Genomic DNA, 22,100 nt, shown 5'->3' with positions numbered 1-22,100 from the left:
ACTGTGTGTCCCTTAAGGGCTAAGATTTTCAGCAAATACTTCTTTTTGCAAGAAGTATTAGGAGGGCAAACAAAAAAGAAGCTCATCCAGAGGCAGTAGTAAGGTGGAGCCCCTAGAGAATTTTATGTCATTTAAATCAGCCTGTCAAAATTGTGAGAAGTAAGAAGGCCTCAGTAGAGCCTTGAGGCATGACTGTCCAGATGTACTGTTGTCCTTCTCAGGTAAAGGCAAAGAGACACTGACTATCCCTTTCAACAGGGATACTAAAAACTTACTGCCTAAACTGATTACCATGTAAAAGGTGCTTCCAGCATGGATGGATACTAATAGCATGCAGGGATTAGAAAAGACAGGATGGCAGAGAATTACAATGCTATGTATTGCCCTGTGGTCTTGCACAAATCTCCATTCTCAGACACCGGTGTTTTTTTTTTTACAGGCAAAATAAGGGTATTATTAACACAAGGATAGTACAAAGGATAGTAAGTGCCTGGGCCTTATAGTCCTCTATAATTTGCCTTATGCTGTGTACCCTTCCTTATTCATAGGGTATTTGTTTATTCTTAGGAGAGGTTTTGTGGGTCCACCTGGATCATAATGGGAGGGGCACTATGAACTGTGCCTATTTCAGTTAAGGATTTTACCCAAAGATAGATCAGGGAATTCCAGGTTTAATAGAGCAGATGAGTGCAAAGTTTGGACTGCCTTGGGTTGTAGAATGCAAATAATGGCAATGGGGGTTTAATTTTCCTGAATGTTGAACTTAAACTCAAGAGATACTTCCACCTTTTTTTTTTTAATTTCCACGTTTTGAGAGAAAAAAAATGGCAGCATTGTGTTTCTCCAGAAAATCTTATATTTTGGACCCAATAAATGTTTGGGACCCAAATCACTAAGAAGCAGACATTGGCCTTACAAAGGGTCCAGACCAAAAAGTATGGGCTGAGAAATAGGGACACATTGCAGTTTACATTGCAGTTTACTTAAGACTCCCACTATTTGAACATATATACTACTCTAGGGAAGGGCCTGTTCAATTGCAGTGGGATGGAGCACTGACAGGAGCAGCCCCTGTGCCAGTTTACACTGTAAGGACTTTGTCCCTGATCTGGAGAGTAGTTTTCCCCAGTCTATTTAATGGCAGAACAGGAACAGTCTTTGTGTGTCCTTGAAACCCCATCATTGGTGTGGATTTGGCCAGGGTTCTGAGAAGGTTGTAACTATTTGGAGTTCAATTTGTAGCAATCCTTTCCCCTGATCAGGTTTTCTACAATAATGACACATTCTTGTAGGATGGATTTGCTTCGGAGTTTCCATCTATTGGTGCTGTAGATTCAAAATCTTAGTTATCACTTTTTTCTTTCTTTCTGGAGTCATCTTATATGGTGTGAGCTAATTTATTAGCCAGATTGACAAGGTCAGGGGTGAACACTCTCTCCCCTTTGATACAGGTTCTTTTGACAAACAAGGATAAGTCCTTATGTAGGCCATTTATACATACGGAATTAAAAGCCACCTGAGAGGACTCAACAGGAGTCCAGAATTTCCTTTGGAAATGGTTTGGAGTTTGTTGTAATAGTCATGGAAGCATTCAGCAGGCTTTTGGATGCATACCTGACTTTAATTCCAGTCCACAGGTTTTGGGAAGGCTCCAGGGATGGCTTTGTGTAGCCATTTGGCTCTGCCATGAGGTTAACCATATAAAAGGACTAATGGTTGGTTTAACTTAAACCCTAGAAATTGTTCAGGGTTTCCCCAAGCTGCAGTTTTAATCTACTGTGGGGCTTGACCTTCTCCAACAAGCAAGTAGACTAATTAACAGAGATTAGAGAGATGAGGTTGGTGGGTTTGGGTTACAGCATTGAATTCTTCAGCAAATATATTGGGATCTTCAGTTACCGAGGAGAAATCCTTTATTATAGCCCTTATGTTGCCCTTTGTCCATGGGGTGTAGGAAATCTAGGGCAGTTTTTAGTAGGATCCTCAGAAGGTCTAATTTTGAAAAAGAAGGTCTTAATGGATTCTGTTTGGTAAGGAAAGTAAATTCAGAAAAGAGACTCAGGAAGGGTAAAGGGAGATATAGAGGAGATGGAACAGTGGGGTTAGAAAGGACCTTAGTTAGCACTGAGGAAGAGACCTGGGATTTTTTTAAATCCATCTTTGGTTGTTTATTTGCTTCAGTTAATTTAGAAACAATAAGGAGGCAATTTTAGAATCCTGAACATTTAGTAGCCTCTAGATACCAACTAAAATAACTATCCTACTCAGATTGCTTAATATTGTAGCCATGGTCTTCTAACTTAGTTCAAAGAAAACAAGTTTGCAGAGATCAAAGTTTCCACATAATGGCCATTGGAGTTCTGTGTTATCCTTAGTAAAATTGGTCTATTTAGTCAAACATGCACATGAGGAAAGACCATAAAATTTTCTAACATAAAACTGGCTAGGATCCCTCAAGGTGGTGGCTGTGGGGGGGAGGGGGGGGGGTACTTTAGTACATTCAATACTAAATGTACCTTTAGTACATTCAGATGACTAGATACAATTATCAGAAACAAGAGTACTTACCAGAAGGGCAAGCTGTCTTCTATCTAGATCCTGAATAAAGTAGGAGAGCTCAAACAAAAGAAGGCAGCTTGAGCTCTGAGGAGACTTACCAAAGTTAGAATGGCTCACAGAAGCTAACAGCGCAAAGAACTCAAGTACAGGAAACTCACTTGACTCCAGAGGTTCAAGTGGTTGGTGCCTTCAGATCCCACTTATGGCACCATGTAAGGTCAACCTAAAAGAAAAGAGGTAAGCTGAGGCAAACTCAAGATACCAAATGTGTGTGTATGTTAGTCACTCAGTCATGTCTGATTCTTTGTGATCCCATGGATTGGAGCCTGCCAGGCTCCCCCATTCATGGAATTCTCCAGGCAAGAACACTGGAGTGGATTGCCATTCCCTTCTTCACGAAATACCAAAAATCCAGTTTATTCTGGAGTAGCAGAGATATTCAGAGAAGGCAATGGCAACCCACTCCAGTGTTCTTGCCTGGAGAATCCCAGGGATGGCGGAGCCTGGTGGGTTGCCGTCTATGGGGTCGCACAGAGTCGGACACGACTGAAGCGACTTAGCAGCAGCAGCAGCAGAGATATTGTAATTCAGGACATGCAGCTGCAGTGAGCTATAGGTGAGTCCACTGAAGAAGGTTAAGAATGGGTTGCATTCATGGGCAAGGAGTGTGAAAGGGAAGAGCCCAATTAGGGGCCATGCAGAGTTAACTGGCTCAAATATGGGGAGCAATTCATTGGTGAGAGGTTAAGTTTCAATCTTTTATAAATCAGGCATTTATGGAAAATCAGTCTCTTAGTCTTCAAGTTTCACTGTTCTGAGAACTAATGTGTGAGATTCTCCATTTCATATCCTTTAGTTTCATTTTAGATTAAAACCTTTTATAGTTTTATCCAAGTCAAGCTGGAGGGACATGTGGGGGGTAGGCAAAGGAGGATGTACAGCAGACATTTGGATACATCAGGAGGAAAGTATAGAATTGGATCACTGACCTATAGGAAGTAGGCAGTAGTTAAAAACTAGGGAAGTGGATGAACCTCCTGAAGGGGAATTATACAGAATGATAAACAACAGCAAGTCAAGAATGGAACCCTGAAACACCAGTTAAAAGAAATGGGCAGAGGAAAAATAAAAACTCTAAAGGAGACAAAGAAAAAAGAAACAGAAGAACCCAAAAAAAGTAGCCAAATAAGTATTAACTGATCATTAATATCTAGGATCCTAAATCAGTCTCTTCACAAGCATTGCTTTATTTAGTCCTACCAATCAGTAACTCTAAAAAATAATCTTTTTATTACTGCCCTTTAGTTGAGGAAACTGAGACTTAGAGAAATAGATACTGTACAATAGTTAAGAGGATGAGTATACTGCCAGACTGTCAAGGTTCAAATTCTGGCTTCACTAGCTATGTGTTTCAGCTTCTAATCTTTAAACAGGGGTTAACAGTTCCAACCTAATAGGGTTGTTATAAGACAACCTATTAGGGTTGTTGTAAGATACAAATTAACTACTACATATTAAGTGATCAAAATGATGGCTGGCCCATAAGACTAGTAAGTGTCAGCATAGAAAATTTCAAAGAAATGCAAGTGTCAAATGATAAACTTGCAGAATAACTTATTAGATTTTACACACATATACAAACACACACACACACACACCCCCATGCTGTTAACAATGTGTTCATGCTAAGTCACTTTAGTCGTGTCTCTTTGTGACCCAATGGACCATAGTCTGCCAGGCCCCTCTGTCTATGGGATTCTACAGGCAAGCATACTGGAGTGGGTTGCCATGCCCTCCTCCAGGGGATCTTCCAGACCCAGGGATCGAACCTGTGTCTCTTGTCTCCTGCATTGGCAGGCGGGTTCTTTACCACTAGCAGTACCTGGGAAGCCCATGATTAACCATGACAACTGACATGAAATTGAATATACATACTGGGGGAAGAACACCTTAACATTCTTTTAATTTCCACTGTTAATCAGTACTTAAGATTAAGCCAGAATGAGGCTTCCTGATACTGGAGAGCTTATAATCATGTCACCATACATCTCATACAAAAGGCTATATTTTATAAATATTTATAAATTGATAGTTAAAGACATCTTTTACATTTCAAAGTCTAGGTTCACTATTTATTACTCTAAATTAGGTGAATGGCCAAAAGGGATCTGTTGAAATACAAATCAAAAGAGTGGTAAAAACCCTTAAACATAAATATTTATAGCTTTATGTTTGTGTAAAGATTCAATAGGACAGACCAGTGCTCTTAATCACTCTGTGCCATATCACAGGAAGATAAGAACGTAGTTAAGTTCTAAACTCATTTCCTTTTCTCTGAACACAGTGAAAGATCCTGATATCAGAGAAATAACCAACAGGAGGAGTAATTCTTGAACCATCCTGCAAAAGCCGGATATTAAGAGACAAAAAATTCCACACTTACTATATAGATCTGATGTGAAGGATAAAAAGGACTGAAAATAATGTACTGTCAATTTTAACTTTACTAAACATGGATGTGAGAGTTGGACTGTGAAGAAAGCTGAGTGCCGAAGAATTGATGCTTTTGAACTGTGGTGCTGGAAGACTCTTTGAGAGTCCCTTGGACTGCAAGGAGATCCAACCAGTCCATTCTAAAGGAGATCAGTCCTGGGATTTCTTTGCAAGGAATGATGCTAAAGCTGAAACTCCAGTACTTTGGCCACCTCATGCGAAGAGTTGACTCACTGGAAAAGACTCTGATGCTGGGAGGGATTGGGGGCAGGAGGAGAAGGGGACGACAGAGGATAAGATGGCTGGATGGCATCACCGACTCGATGGACATGAGTTTGAGTGAACTCTGGGAGTTGATGATGGACAGGGAGGCCTGGCATGCTGCAATTCATGGGGTTGCAAAGAGTCGGACACGACTGAGTGACTGAACTGAACTGAAACATGAAACATTTAGCTTGGACTTAAACTATCAAATTCTTTTTTAATACTTGCCTACTTTGCTCTTGGCACCAATGATTAGCACCATTAAGCAACAGGTGCACAAAGAAAGCAGAATTGAAAGAGACACATGTACCTCAATGTTCATTGTAGCACTGTTTACAATAGCTAGGACACAGAAGCAACCTAGATGTCCATCCAGAGAAGGCAATGGCACCCCACTCCAGTACTCTTGCCTGGAAAATCCCATGGATGGAGGAGCCTGGTAGGCTGCAGTCCATGGGGTCGCTAAGAGTTGGACACGACTGAGCGACTTCACTTTCACTTTTCACTTTCATGCATTGGAGAAGGAAATGGCAACATGCTCCAGTGTTCTTGCCTGGAGAATCCCAGGGAGAGTGGAGCCTGATGGGCTGCCATCTATGGGGTCACACAGAGTCAGACACAGCTGAAGTGACTTAGCAGCAGCAGCAGTAGATGTCCATCAGTACGTGAATGGATACGGAAGTTGTGGTATGTATACACAATGGAATACTACTCAGCTATAAAAAAAGGAATGCATTTGAGTCAGTTCTAAAGAGATAGATGAAACTGGAGCCTATTATACAGAGTGAAGTAAGTCAGAAAAGGAAATACCAATACAGTATATTAATGCATATATATGGAATTTAGAAAGACAATAACAATGACCCTATATGCAAGACAGCAAAAGAGATGCAAATGTAAAGAACAGATTTTTGGACTATGTGGGAGAAGACGAGGGTGTGATGATTTGAGAAAATAGCATTGAAACATGTATATTACCATATTTAAAACAGACGGCCAGTGCAGGTTCAATGCGTGAAGCAGGGTACTCAAAGTCGGTGTTCTGGGAGAACCCAGAGGGATGGAGTGGGGAGGGAGGCGGGAGGGGGGTTCAGGATGGGGGAACACATGTGCACCTGTGGCTAATTCATGTTGATATATGGCAAAACCCATCACAATATTGTAAAGTAATTAGCCTCCAATTTAATTAATTAAAAAAAAGCAACAGCTGCAAAAATTAGAGAATGACAAAAAACATCATTCAGGACTTAACTACAAAGTCTCTAAACAGAAGATATTTAAACTGCTCGCAGGACAACTAAGACTTTCTTAGTTGTTCTTTTCCTCTCTTCCTCTGGCAATATAAATTACTACCTCTATGTGAACTCCTAGCTTTTATCTTCAACACTGATCTCTCCTCAAAATTCTGATCCTGTTTTTCTAATGTCTGCCTAGACCTCTACCCCTGAACATGTTGCTAAAACTTGAAATTAAATATACTGAAAATGTAACTCAAACATATATTCTTCATCTCTGTTAAAAAATCTCAGAATTACCTTTGATTAAAGGGAGGCCAAGGACAAGATTCCACCAGCTAATAAAGCCTACCTTGAAAATCGCCCTTCACATCCACCTCCTCACTGTTTGCCCTGCCACTGTCTTCCTGTTTTCCATTACCTCTCATCTGCAACTATAGTAACTTCCTCCGTGCCTGATACGGAGCATGACAGGAAACACTTGATTCAACAGCTAACTGACTCCTGAACAAAGATGGCAAGAATGGGAAAATTTCTTACTTCTCACAGGAGAAACAGCATGTAAGCATTTTATTCTTAGATGCCAACTTCATCTTGTAAAAAATATTGACATTCAGTATATCAGAAATAAAAGCAGATATATGATTTCACAAACATTTAAGTTCATAAAACTGAATAATTTTCATAAAGTATGACATATGTTCTATTGTTGTTTCACATGGGCTGCAGACATTTGAACATGTGAATTACACAATGTATTTTATAGCAACCCTAGACTCAACAACATTTTAATAGGCAAAATATTTTCTCCACAATACAGCTGCTAAAAGAGTTGCTACTCTTCCCAAGAATCCTACATCATTTTGAGTTATCTAGATCATGCTTTAAGACCCAGCTAAAAGTTCACCAGTACTACAAAATCCTTCTTAACTCAACCTAAAGTGTTTCTACTTACTCTGAATGCCAAAATATCAACTGTTACTCATTTAGCAATCACATACTAAATATACTAAGATGTTATTTATCCCTAGTTGTATGTGTTATATATTTATATTTGCTTCTTTCCCCAGTATAAAGTATAAATTTCTTAAGGACAGGAACTATATTTTTCAGTTCTCTAATATCAATCTTTTATCAGCTGGAGACTAACTCCAGAGCATGCCTCAGGAAATCCTACTTCCCATGAGAGGAGTGTAAAAACACAAACAGATACGAAACACACTCAAGAGAGGCAGACAAGGTGGCAAAGATAAGGAACTACCCACAGATGTAAAACAATGACAGCCCAAGACGGGAAACGCATACACACATAGACCAACCTTTAGAAGCAGCTATCCCCTTTCTAGAGAAATTAAATAGTAATAATCTTATCAATATTGATTAAAAAGAAAAAACAATAACAACCCATAACCACAGTTTTGAGGTCAATTCACTCGACCTCCTAGAAAGCACCATGAAAGCACAACTGAAGAACAGGCTGGGATTTAGGAACATCACCCTGTATGTAGAAAGTATTTAGCGAACAAATACCCGATGATTTGAATGTAATTTAATAACTAGTCCTACACACCCAAATTCGGAGCAAATATGTTCAAGATGCAACTCTTCCTTCACAAAACAGGTTACAAGATCAAAAAAATTCAAAATTCCAGTATAAAGCACTAAATACTACTTGCTTTGCTCATATGATATAAACATGTTTTTGATGCCAAAAAAATACATCCAAATTATAATCTTTCAAAATTTTAAAAAATAAACTGATGATTCACAAATTGCATCCTTCCTATTTTTAGAATGGCTCAGGGTATTTGTGTGATTTTCAAGCTCCTTTCTTAGTTCCTAAGAAATAACTTCAGTTTGACTTTATAATTTCGGGGGGGGAGGGTAAGTTTAGAAAGAATAAAATAGCTCTGCAAAAATAATTCAGTGCTACATGAAATACAAATTAACGATAGGCTAATGAAGTCAAATGTTTTAAAATAAACTAACCATTATGAAAAATTTAGTTTCAATATCTATTCTCCTTTCTTGAAAATAGATGCCTGTCATGCATGCTGCAGGACTGAAGGATTCATGAAGAAAGAGAAGCAGTCTAACAGAATTAGAACCAAGATAAAAATACTCTAACAAGCAGCCAAGAGTTGGAAACACAATGGAAAATGAAGGAACATGTCTCTTGGATATACCTAATCATTATGTGTGAGCAAAAAGGTGTTAATGTTAGAAAAGGAGACACTCTTTTCATGGGAAAACATCTGCACTAGAAGTGAGGGGCCTTACTTTTTTCTTTTTTGCATGTGACCCTCAGTAATTCACAGAATCCTCACATTTCTACTTACTGTGTTTACCAATTCTTCTGTATACATCAGTGACATTAACAGTAACTAAGGATAGACTGAACTTGTGCTATAATCCAGGCACTGTTCTAAATGCCTTATATGAATATCTCATTTGCCCTCCCAGACAACCCTACAATGTAGATATGCTTACTTTCCCTATTTTATAATTAGGAAGTAAAGCTTGAAAGGGTAGGTGACATGCCAAAGGTCACTCAGCTCACAAATGTAGAACAGGGACTGGAACTCAAATCTGGCTTCAGAGTCCACAGTCTTAAATACTTCCTTATACTACCTCTCAAATGATATAAAGAACATATTTCACAAAGCATTTTAAAATGGCCATTCAGGATTTCCCTGGTAGTCCAGTGGCTAAGACTCTGTGCTCCCAGTGCAGGGGGCGCGGGTTCAATCCCTGGTCAGGGAATTGGATCCCACATGCTGCAACTAAAAGATCTTGCATGCTGCAATGAAGACCCAGCATAGCCAAATCAAAAATAAACAGTTTAATATAAAGTGGTGCTGGCACTAACAAAAATGAATTCATACAACCAAGTGACATATAGTTAAAATATTTAAAGCATATATATGTGGAAAATCTTCATACTAAGGAAGTTTTTAAAAAGACAGTGGTAATATCAATGATGTGAAATCCAGTGCCAATTTTAGATGCCTAGATGTGCAAATTTCCAAGTATTTATAGGCTTAAAGAAAGATTTAAAATAATGTCAGGTACAAGATATAATTTAAAATATAAGCCATCATCTAGAGCTTCTTCTCTTGTTGCTAGTATTTCACATTAATACCTGATGAATGATATATGAATAAAATCATCAAGGAAGGAATTTACTTAATAGTGTGTGTCAGCCAATACAGTATACTAACGCATATATATGGAATTTAGAAAGATGGTAAGGATGACCCTATATGCGAGACAGCAAAAGAGACACACATGTATAGAACAGTCTTTTGGACTCTGTGGGAGAAGGTGAGGGTGGGATGATTTGAGAGAATAGCACTGAAACATGTATATTATCATATGTGAAACAGATCACCAGTCCAGGTTTGATGCATGAGACAGGGTGCTCAGGGCTGGTGCACTGGGATGACCCAGAGGGATGGGATGGGGAGGGACATGGGAGGGGGTTCAGGATGGGGAACACATGTACACCCGTGGCTGATTCACGTCAATATATGGCAAAACCAATACAATATTGTAAAGTAATTAGCCTCCAATTAAAATAAATAAATTAAAAAAAAATAGTGTGTGTCAGGCACTGTTTCAAGCACTTCACAAATATTTACTCATTTAACTCTCCTAACAGCCTACAAAGTAGTTATAATTGGAGCCAGTATTCAACTCAGGTAGTTTGATTTAAGAATCTGTGCTCTTAACCTCACTGGCTCTGTTGAAATTTAAGAAATGGTGATATTTGCAGATGACATGATACTATATGTAAAAAACCCTAAAGATGCAACCAGAAAATTGCTAGAGCTAATCAATGAATACAGTAAAGTCATAGGATATAAAATTAATACACAGAAATCCTTTGCATTCCAATACACTAATAATGAAAAATCAGAAAGAGAAATAAGGAAACAATACCATTCACCAGTGCAACAAAAAGAATACTTGGGAATAAACCTACCCAAAGAGACAAAAGACCTGTATGCAGAAAACTATAAGACAGTGTTGAAAGAAATAAAATATGACATGAACAGATGGAGAGATATACCATGTTCTTGGATTGGAAGAATCAATATTGTCAGAATGACTATACTACTCAAAGCAACCTACAGATTCAATACAATCCCTGTCAAAACTACCAAAGGGAATTTTTCACAGAACTAGAACAAACAATTTCACAATTTGTACGGAAACACAAAACACGCCAGATAGCCAAAGTAATCTTGAGAAAGAAAAATGGAGCTGGAGGACTAAAAGTTCTTGACTTCAGACTATATTACAAAGCTATAGCCATCAAGACAGTACGGTACTGGGACAAAAACAGAAACATAGACCCAAATATAGACCAATGGAACAAGATAGAAAGCCCAGAGATAAACCCACACACCTATGGGCACCCTGTCTTTGATAAAGGAGGCAAGACTATACAATGGAGAAAAGATAGGACCACTCTTCAATAAGTGGTCCTAGGAAAACAAGACAACTACATGTAAAAGAATGAAATTAGAACACTTCAGAACACCATACACAAAAATAAACTCAAAACGGATTAGACTTAAATGTAAAACCAGAAACAATAAAGCTCTTAGAGAAAAACATAGGCAGTACACTCTTTGACATAAATCACAGCAAGATCCTCTTTGACCCACCTTCTACAATAATTCCGCTTTATTGACTATGCCAAAGCCTTTGACTGTGTGGATCACAATAAACTGTGGAAAATTCTGAAAGAGATGGGAATGCCAGACCACCTGACCTGCCTCCTGAGAAACCTATATGGAGATCAGGAAGCAACAGTTAGAACTGGACATGGAACAACAGACTGGTTCCAAATAGAAAAAGGAGTACATTAAGGCTGTATATTGTCACCCTGCTTATTTAATTTCTATGCAGAGTACATCATGAGAAACGGTGGGCTGGAAGAAGCACAGGCTGGAATCAAGATTGCCGGGAGAAATATCAATAACCTCAGATATGCAGATGACACCACCCTTATGGCAGAAAGTAAAGAAGAACTAAAGAGCCTCTTGACGAAAGTGAAAGAGGAGAGTGAAAAAGTTGGCTTAAAGTTCAACATTCAGAAAACTAAGATCTTGACATCCAGTCCCATCACTTCATGGCAAATAGATGTGGAAACAGTGGCTGACTTTATTTTTCTGGGCTCCAAAATCACTGCAGATGGTGATTGCTGCTGCTGCTGCTGCTGCTAAGTCGCTTCAGTTGTGTCCGACTCTGTGCGACCCCATAGACGGCAGCCCACCAGCAGCAGCTGCTCTTGCTGCTAAGTCACTTCAGTTGTGTCCGACTCTGTGCGACCCCATAGATGGCAGCCCACCAGACTCCCCCATCCCTGGGATTGTCCAGGCAAGAACACTGGAGTGGGTTGCCATTTCCTTCTCTGATGCATGAAAATGAAAAGTGAAAGTGAAGTCACTCAGTCATGTCTGACTCTTAGTGACCCATGGACTGCAGCCTACCAGCCTCCTCCATCCATGGGATTTTCCAGGCAAGAGTACTGGAGTAGGGTGCCATTGCCTTCTCCGGCAGATGGTGATTGCAGCCATGAAATTAAAAGACGCTTACTCCTTGGAAGGAAAGTTATGACCAACCTAGATAGCATATTTAAAAGCAGAGACATTACTTTGTCAACAAAGATCTGTCTAGTCAAGGCTATGGTTTTTCCAGTGGTCATGTATGGATGTGAGAGTTGGACTGTGAAGAAAGCTGAGCGCCAAAGAATTGATGCTTTTGAACTGTGGTGTTGGAGAAGACTCTTGAGAGTCCCTTGGACTGCAAGGAGATCCAACTAGTCCATCCTAAAGGAGATCAGCCCTGGGTGTTCATTGGAGGGACTGATGGTGAAGCTGAAACTCCAATACTTTGGCCACCTGATGCAAAGGACTAACTCATTTGAAAAGACCCTGATGCTGGGAAAGATTGAGGGCAGGAGGAGAAGGGGACGACAGAGGATGAGACGGTTGTATGGCATCACTGACTCAATGGACATGGGTTTGGGTGGACTCCGGGAGTTGGTGATAGACAGGGAGGCCTGGCATGCTGTGGTTCACGGGGTTGCAAATAGTCAGACACGACTGAGGGACTGAACTGAACTGAACTACAATAATGGAAATAAAATTAAACAAATGAAACCTAATTAAACTTGAAAGCTTTTGCACAGCAAAGGAAACAATAAGCAAGATTAAAAGACAACCCTCAGAATGGGAGAAAATAATTGCAAGTGAAACAACTGACAAAGGATTAATCTCCAAAATACATAAGCAGCTCATACAGCTCAATATCAGAAAAATTAACAGCCCAATCAAAAAATGAGCAGACCTAAACAGACATTTCTCCAAAGAGACATACAGATGGCCAATAAAACATGAAAAGATGCTCAACATCACTATTAGAGAAATGCAAATCAAAACTACAATGAGGTATCACCTCACACCAGTCAGAATGACAATCATTAAAAAATCTATAAAGAATAAATGCTGGAGAAGATATGGAGAAAAGGAAACTCTCTTGCACTGTTGGTAGGAATGTAAATCGATACAGTCACTATGCAGAACAGTATGGAGATTCCTTAAAAAACTAGGAATAGAACTACACATGTGTATACATGCTCAGTCATGTCCAGTGCTATGCGACCCTATCAACTGCAGCCTGCCAGCCTCCTCTGTCCATGGTATTTTCCAGGAAAGAATACTGGAGTAGGTTCTCACTTCCTTCTCTAAGGGATCTTTCCTGCCCAGGAAAAGAGTCTCTTGAGTCTCCTGCACTGAAGGTGGATTCTTTAACAACTGCATCACCTGAGAAGCCCCAAACTACCATATGACCCACTGATCCCACTACTGGGCATATACCCTGAGAAAATCATAACTGAAAAAACACATGTACCCCAACATTCATGGCAGCACTATTTACAGTAGCTAGGACATGGAAGCAAAATAGATGCTCATCAAAGGGTGAATGGATAAAGAAGTTGTGGTACATATATACATTGGAATATTATTCAGCCATAAAAAGGAGCACATTTGTCAGTTCTAGTGAGGTGGATGAACCTAGAGCTTGTTATAGTCAGAAAGGGAAAAACAAATATCGCATATTAACTCCTATACATAGAATCTAGAAAAATGGTATCAATGAACCTATTTGCAGTGAAGGAACAGTGATGCAGATATAGAGAATGGACTTGTGGACGCAGTGTGGGAAGGAGAGGGTGGGATGAATGGAGAATGTAACATCAACATACATAGACGACCATATGTGAAACAGATAGCTGGTGAGAAGCTGCTGTGTAATACAGGGAGCCCAGCCTGCTGCTCTGTGATGACCTACAAAGGTGGGATGGGGGTGGGCAGGAGGGAGGCTCAAGGAGGAGGTGATATATATACACGCTGCTGCTCCTGCTAAGTTGCTTCAGTCGTGTCCGACTCTGTGCAACCCCATAGAAGGCAGGCCACCAGGCTCCCCCGTCCCTGGGATTCTCCAGGCAAGAACACTGGAATGGGTTGCCATTTCCTTCTCTGATGCATGAAAGTAAAAAGTGAAAGTGAAGTCGCTCAGTCGTGTCCGACTCTTTGCGACCCCATGGACTAAAGCCCACCAGACTCCTCCGTCCATGGGATTTTCCAGGCAAGAGTACTGGAGTGGGGTGCCATTGCCTTCTCCGGATATATACATATAGTTATGGCTAAATTACATTGTTGTATGGCAGAAAGCAACACAACATTGCAAAGCAATTTTCCTCCAATTAAGTAATAATAATAAAAAAGAAATAGTGAAATTCTTTTTTTAAAGCCAATAAAAAGTAATAATGATCAGAATGAATGTCCACAGAGAGAATGGCACCATCACTTACCTCAGTATGTATACTAATACAAAGACCATGTAAAAGAAATATATTAACTGATATGAGAAACTAATCTACTACCAGAGAAACAATTTTAACTATAATGGCACAGAGGTTGCTTTTAATTTTCCTACGAAATTCTATTGTTAGCAAAGCAATGAAATTTGGAGACAAATATTAACTAACACTAATATTAACTTAAGAGACTTGACAGACAGCATTTTATTGTATTTTGGTCCAGTCAATTTATGAAACAGCAAAATTTCAAAAATCACATGAACTTGTGGAGTTCACAATAGAATTAGTGTTATATTTGAACTCTTTAAAGGCACTACCGATACTTAATATAATCTATTTTATGAAAGAACCAGTATTTTTCTAAGTACTACAGTATTTGTCATTTCATCTACTTCTCACAACCCTGAAATAGGACAAATATCCTTATTATCTTTATTATCCTTATTTTAATAAGTAAACAGAAGCTCAGAGAAGTTAAATAGTTAACACGGTCTAGATAGATCTGACTCCAAGTGCTTCTTTTATCACATTATGCTGCCAAAATTTTAAGCTTTATACTTTTCAAGTTGCTTTATAATCAAGAAAAGTTGGAAAAGGTACAATAGAAAACATAATGAAGTTTTATGGTCTATTTGCTAAAAATCTCATTATTGTATGATGTACAAGTTCTCCAACTGAAATGATGAACTAGTTAATTTAGCTAAAATAAACTTGGAACCCAAGAAAAATCTGCATTTAAAGCAAAGTGAGGACTTCCCTGGTGACCTAGTGGTTAAGATTCTATGCTTCTAATGCAGGGGAACTAAGATCTCATCTACTGCATGCCATGGCCACAAAATTAAAAAATAAATAAAATAAAGCTAAATAAATCCAATTTTAAATGCATAAATGTGAAATAATGTAACTCTACAATACTACTATTTTCTAGGATTAAAAAAAATAATAACACTTTTATCATTCATCTCAATCACTTAAATGTTAGCTTCCCAGAGATTATCAGTTTCAAAGACAGTTTCAAAAATATTCATTCCTCTATATTTATTTCATGTGAATTACTATAGGGCAAAGAAACAGAGAGGACTAGTGAAGGGTGAAGGTGAAGTCGCTCAGTTGTGTCCGACTCTTTGCGACCCTGCGGACTGTAGCCTACCAGGCTTCTCTGTCCATGGGATTCTCTAGGCAAGAGTACTGGAGTGGGTTACCATTTCCTTCTCCAGAGGACTAGTGAACCAAAGAGAAACATTTAGTAAGTGAAATATGTTGCAGGCATGTTAAGTTGCGTCAGTCATGTCTGACTCTGTACAACCCTATGGACAGCAGCCCACCAGGCTCCTCTGTCCACGGGATTCTCTAGGCAAGAATACTGGAGTGGGTTGCCATTTCCTTCTCCCAAGTGAAATACCTTAGGTTTGGATTTTTTAAAAAATTCAAACTACTGGGAGATTTTTTTTAAAAAATCAGTTAAAATTACCAAGAAAATACCCAATAAAGTGTACCTTAAGTATACAAAAATATATTAGAGTCTAAGACTGTGTACTATGCCCTCACAGTCCTAAGTTAGGAAGCAGACCACTCACACTGGACTTGCGAAGAAGGTAGCCTAAAACTAATTTTGTAATCAGTAGCATGAAATGCATTTTAAGGAATAAAAGCACAAAAGAAGCTGAAAAATTCATTTTTGGAATAAGTTATTTGTGGAAAAATACTGTGGAATTTTTTCTTCATGCCCACTTTTATGAGAGTAGCTCAGACCTTGATCTGGTACCCTGCTAACTGTTGAAACAAGAGCCATGCCTGGAAAGGTCCAAGAGATTGTGGCTGGATACCTGCTCAAACAGAACAAGGATAAATGGCTGTACTACAATGCATTATTTTCAGGGCAAAGGATGTGAGATTTTTTTCCTATGGATTTGATGATGGCACAGGAAAGGAGCCAGCTTAAAAAGGACTTGGGCTTCCCTGGTGGCTCAGACGGTAACAAATCTGCCTGCAATGCAGGAGACCGAGTTTCGATCGCTGGGTCAGGAAGACCCCTTGAAGAAGGGAATGGGTGTTGGTGATGGACAGGAAAGCCTGGTATGCTACAGTCCCTGGGGTCCACGACTGAGCGACTAAACTGAACTGAACTGAGTTCTTGAATACCGAATGACTACTTGGAGCTGAGTTCTTTCATGTATTATCTTATTCCAATATATCTATACTTGGATGGTAACACACTCATCAGATTCTGTCTCTTGAGAATTATTAATTCCAACCAGACATGAGAGCAACAGATTGTTACCTTCTGAAGATATGAGTAGAAACTGAAGTCATCAGAGCTGCTGTCTCCTTGCTGGGGGGACTGGAGGGTATTAATGATGAGGGACTATCAGTCCAGTTCTCCATGAAGACTCACGCATATTCTAGCCTTAGGAGGAAGGAGACTCCGTCTTTACTGACTTCCTTATAATACATCTCCATCTTCTGAGGTTATGCTTCTTAAACTAGGGGACACACCTATGACTACAGTAAACTGGCTATTATAAGAAGCTACAAAATAAAATCTATTCTCCCTAGAACAGCAAGGTTATGATGTGGCAACAGTTCAACACAGTATCAAACACAAATATTATGAAACTGAATGCAAAACTCACATGAACTTTTACGGCAGACTAGAATTAAAAGAAATTTCACTTTTCTAAGGGATTAATTCAGGCTTTGTATTCACATTATCACAGGAATACTCATTTACCTCTTCTATTCCCCAGTAGAAAAGCTGAAGCACCAAACTATGGTAACTAAGAAGGATCTTTTCACAGCAATCCAGACGTCACTTAATATTTTTTCTTTCAGCATATCTACTAGTCTTCACGCTGCACTAGTACAGAACCTATTTTACCCTTCTTTATACCCTTTGTGGCAACCAAAATAATGCACCCCCAGAACATCCTTTCTCTAATTCCTGGAACCTATGAATGTTTCTTTACAAGTTAAAGGGATTTTGTAATTAAACTAAGGATCTTGAGATTGACGGATTACTCTGGATTCTCTAGGTGGATTATCTGCCTACAAGACCTTCTAGAACTAACACCCAAAAAAGATGTCCTTTTCATCATCAGTTCAGTTCAGTCGCTCAGTCGTGTCCAACCCTTTGCGACCCTATGAATCACAGCACACCAGGCCTCCCTGTCCATCACCAACTCCCTGTCCTCCCAACTCACGGAGTTCACCCAAACTCATGTGCATCAAGTCGGTGATGCCATCCAGCCATCTCATCCTCTGTCGTCCCCTTCTCCTCCTGCCCCCAATCCCTCCCAAAATCAGGGTCTTTTCCAATGAGTCAAGTCTTCGCATGAGGTGACCAAAGTATTTAAGTTTCAGCTTCAACATCAGTCCTTCCAATGAACACCCAGGACTGATCTCCTTTAGAATGGATTGGTTGGATCTCCTTGCAGTCCAAGGAACTCTCAAGAGTCTTCTCCAACACCACAGTTCAAAAGCATCAATTCTTTGGTGCTCAGCCTTCTTCACAGTCCAACTCTCACATCCATACATGACCATTGGAAAAACCATAGCCTTGACTAGATGGACCTTTGTTGGCAAATCATAGGGGACTGGAATGCAAAAGTAGGAAGTCAAGACATACCTGGAATAACAGGCAAGTTTGGCCTTGTAGTACCAAATGAAGCACGGCAAAGGCTGACAGAATTTTGCCAAGAGAATGCACTGGTCATAGCAAAACCCTCTTCGAACAACACAAAAGAAGAGTCTACACATGGACGTTATCAGATGGTCAATACTGAAATCAGATTGATTATATTCTTTGCAGCCAAAGATGGAGAAGCTCTATACAGTCAGTACAAACAAGACCGAGAACTGCCTGTGGCTCAGATCATGAACTCCTTATTGCCAAATTCAGACTGAAATTGAAGAAAGTGGGAAACCACTAGACCATTCAGGTATGAACTAAATCAAATCCCTTACGATTATACAGTGGAAGTGACAAATAGATTCAAGGGATTAGATCTGAGAGACAAGAGTACCTGAAGAACTACAGACAGAGGTTCGTGACATTGTACAGGAGGCGGTGATCAAGACCATTCCCAACAAAAAGAAATGCAAAAAGGCAAAATGGTTGTCTGAGGAGGCCCAACAAATAGCTGAGAAAAGAAGAGAAGCTAAAGGCAAAGGAGAAAAGGAAAGATATACCCATTTGAATGCAGAGTTCCAAAGAATAGTAAGGAGAGATAAGAAAACCTTCCTCAGCACAAAGAAATAGAGGAAAATAATAGAATGGGAAATTCTAGAGATCTTTTCAAGAAAATTAGAGACACCAAAGGAACATTTCATGCAAAGATGGGCACAATAAAGAACAAAAATGCTATGGACCTAACAGAAGCAGAAGATATTAAGAAGAGGTGGCAGCAACACACAGAAGAACTATACAAAAACGATCTTCATGACCCAGATAACTACGATGCTGTGATCACTCACCTAGAGCCAGACATCCTGGAATACAAAGTCAAGTGGGCCTTAGGAAGCATCACTACAAACAAAGCTAGTAGAAGTGATGGAATTCCAGTTGAGCTATTTCAAATCCTAAAAGATGATGCTGTGAAAATGTTGTACTCAATATGCCAGCAAATTTGGAAAACAAAGCAGTGGCCACAGGACTGGAAAAGGTCAGTTTTCATTCCAATCCCAAAGAAAGGCAATGCTAAAGAATATTAAAACTACCGCACAATTGCACTCATCTCACATACTACTGAAGGAATGCTCAAAATTCTCCGAGCCAGGTTTCAATAGTACATGAACCATGAACTTCCTCTATTTCTGCTTTACTGACTATGCCAAAGTCTTTGATTGTGTAGATCACAACAAACTGTGGAAAATTCTGAAAGAGATGGGAATACCAGACAACCTGACCTGTCTCCTGAGAAAACTATATGCAGGTCAAGAAGCAACAGTTAGAACTGGACATGGAACAACAGATTGGTTCCAAACTGGGAAAGAAGTACATCAAGGCTGTACATTGTCACTCTGCTTATTTAACTTATATGCAGAGTAGTACTTATATGCAGAGTATATCATGCGAAATGCTGGTCTGAATGAAGCACAAGCTGCAATCAAGATTGCCGGGGGAAACATCAATAACCTCAGATACACAGATGACACCACCCTTATGGCAGAAAGCAAAGAACTAAAGAGCCACAATGAAAGTGAAAGAGGAGAGTGAAAAAGCTGGCTTAAAACTCAACATTCAAAAAACTAAGATCATGGCATCCGGTCCCATCACTTCATGGGAAATAGATGGGGAAACAATGGAAACAGTGAGAGACTTTTCTGGGGCTCCAAAATCACTGCAGATGGTGACTGCAGCCATGAAATTAAAAGACACTTGCTCCTTGGAAGAAAAGCTATGACCAACCTAGACAGCATATTAAAAAGCAGAGACATTACTTTGCCAATAAAGATCCATCTAGTCAAGGCTATGGTTTTTCCAGTAGTCATGTATGGATGTGAGAGTTGGACTATAAAGAAAGCTGAGTGCCAAAGAATTGATGCTTTTGAACTGTGTTGTTGGAAAGACTCTTGAGAGTCCCTTAGACTGCAAGGAGATCCAACCAGTCCATCCTAAAGGAAATTAGTCCTGAATATTCATTTGAAGGACTAATGCTGAAACTCTAATACTTTGGTTACTTGATGTGAAGAACTTTCTCCTTGGAAAAGACCCTGATGCTGGGCAACAATGAAGACGGGAGGAGAAGAGGACGACAGAAGATGAGATGGTTGGATGGCATCACCAATTCGATGGACATGAGTTTGAGCAAGTTCTAGGAGTTGGTAATGGACAGGGAAGCCTAGTGTGCTGCAGTCCATGGGGTTGCAAAGAGTTGGACTTGACTGAGTGACTGAACTGACTGATCTAGGTGGGACCTATTTGTAAACAGAAATGCCCCATTAAGAGGAAGGCAGAGGGTGATAAGATCATGGAAACACAGATTTCAGAGATGTGCTTTTAAAATATAGGAGCCACAAGTCAAGAAATACAAGTGGCCTCTAGAAGCTGGAAAAAACCAAAGAAATGGGACTTCCTCTCAGAGTCTCCAGAAGTAATCAGAACTCAGAAAAGCAGTTAAACGAGCTGAACTATTTTTGCTTTATGCTGTCTACAGCAGTGTAAGATAAGAATACAAACCAGACAAGTACCACTTCTACATTCATAGGGAATAAGATCCTGAACCCTGGATAAGCAGCTAAGTGGGCCACATAGGCTTAAGAGGTATTTCAACTCAAGTGGTAATAGGCTGCATGTTATCCACTGTATGTGTGTGTGTGTGTAATATTTTAAGTATATTATATATTGCATATTAAAGGTAGTCTAGCTTCTACAGGAAAGAAACTGAAAAGCAGAAAGAGTCCTATATAGTTAACATCAATAATTTATATTCATTATCTCATTTGATCCTCACAACTCTAGGAAGCAGGCAAGTCTGGTACTGAATTCAATTCTGCAGTGGAAAAAGCAGCAGCTGAGAGGGTGACTTGCCCAGTTAAAGGTTAGTAAATGGCTCCTACTCCGATGTCTTTCTACTAGATTATTTTACCTCGACAACAGCAATGTCTAGGTATGTTGTATTAACTTCTAAAATAACTTCAAGTTAGAAAAGAAAACAAGACCAACATTTTACAAGCAATACCGTATTTTAATTTTACGTGCATAGAAACCGAATGTCATACGCAAGTGGTCAGAAAGAAGCTGAAGAGAACATATAGACGAGTAATATGTTTCTCCGCATGAAAATGAGTATCTACCCTTCTAGGTGTTGCTGTGTGGGTTAAATGACATAATACACGTAAAGCGCTTATCAGAGCAGCTAGTCTCACAGTTCGTACTACATACTCCAGGACCTCTCTTCCCAGAGGAGAATCTGCTTTTCTGATCCCGAAAATTAACCAACCCAGGAGGTGGGTAGGAAAGAATGCGAGGGGAGGGAGTGAGGGTAGGGGAATAATAGGTCCCAGCTACCCCTCCTCGAACACTTGACAAACAGGCGCTTAGTTTTTACCCAAACAGGACGGCTTCGGCGACACCAACCTAACCCTCAGAAGATCGGCGGAGCAGTGACAGCATGGGTATGACCCCGCATGGGTATGACTCGGATCACTGCACCAGAAGTCCCAACACGTGGCTACCTCTCACCGCCTCCCCTAATTTCCTTCTGCTCCTAGTGCTACAGGCTCAGCGACTTCGGTTTTCTAGAGTCAACTGGCACTGTCGCCGACCGTCAAGATAGCTGCCCATCCCAAGAACCTTAACCACCCCAGGCCTGGAAAATATACCTGACCAGGAAGCCCACGACTGGTGCGGGAACGGACTCGAGCACAGACTCGGAGCCGAGCGGACGACCGGAACTCCACCCTCCAGCTCTCTGATTGGATAAACGGGCAAAGGAGCCCGCAGAGGATTGGTCAACAGCAGAAAGGCGGGCCATTGCCCAGGGGAGGGGAAAGAGGTGGGGTGAGGAGGTGAGGAGAAACGCCGGGAGTTGGCCTCTTTCCGGATTGGAAGAACGCTAGGCATCTGCGCAGACGTAGACCCAGCTTCCGTATAGGGACGGGCAACATCGCCCTTTAGGTTACGGAAGTACGTTACGTTAACGGAAGTTTTA

General features: G+C 40.1%; 1 protein-coding gene across 9 annotated transcripts in view; it reads right to left on the bottom strand.

Moving 5' to 3' along the window:
• WDR89 (WD repeat domain 89) overlaps positions 1 to 21,977 on the bottom strand; it is a 78,953-nt gene extending 56,976 nt beyond the window's left edge. The window contains exons 1-3 of one of the 9 annotated variants that reach the window (XM_044924880.2): positions 21,772 to 21,875; positions 16,730 to 16,855; positions 2,718 to 2,782 (exon numbers count right to left, since the gene is read on the bottom strand). The gene's annotated coding sequence lies outside the window, so the exon portion shown is untranslated. Of the gene's footprint in view, positions 1 to 2,568; positions 2,593 to 2,657; positions 2,783 to 16,729; positions 16,856 to 21,771 lie in introns of those variants that run through there. The other 8 variants (XM_006072167.4, XM_006072166.4, XM_044924881.2 and 5 more) reach the window with 8 other exon arrangements.
• Positions 21,978 to 22,100: the final 123 nt, after the last annotated feature.

This window comes from Bubalus bubalis, chromosome 11, assembly GCF_019923935.1.
Source record: "Bubalus bubalis isolate 160015118507 breed Murrah chromosome 11, NDDB_SH_1, whole genome shotgun sequence".
Classification (NCBI taxonomy): Eukaryota; Metazoa; Chordata; class Mammalia; order Artiodactyla; family Bovidae; genus Bubalus; species Bubalus bubalis.
The sequence above is the reverse complement of the archived record's forward strand: the minus strand, read 5'-3'. Positions and strand labels throughout refer to the sequence as shown.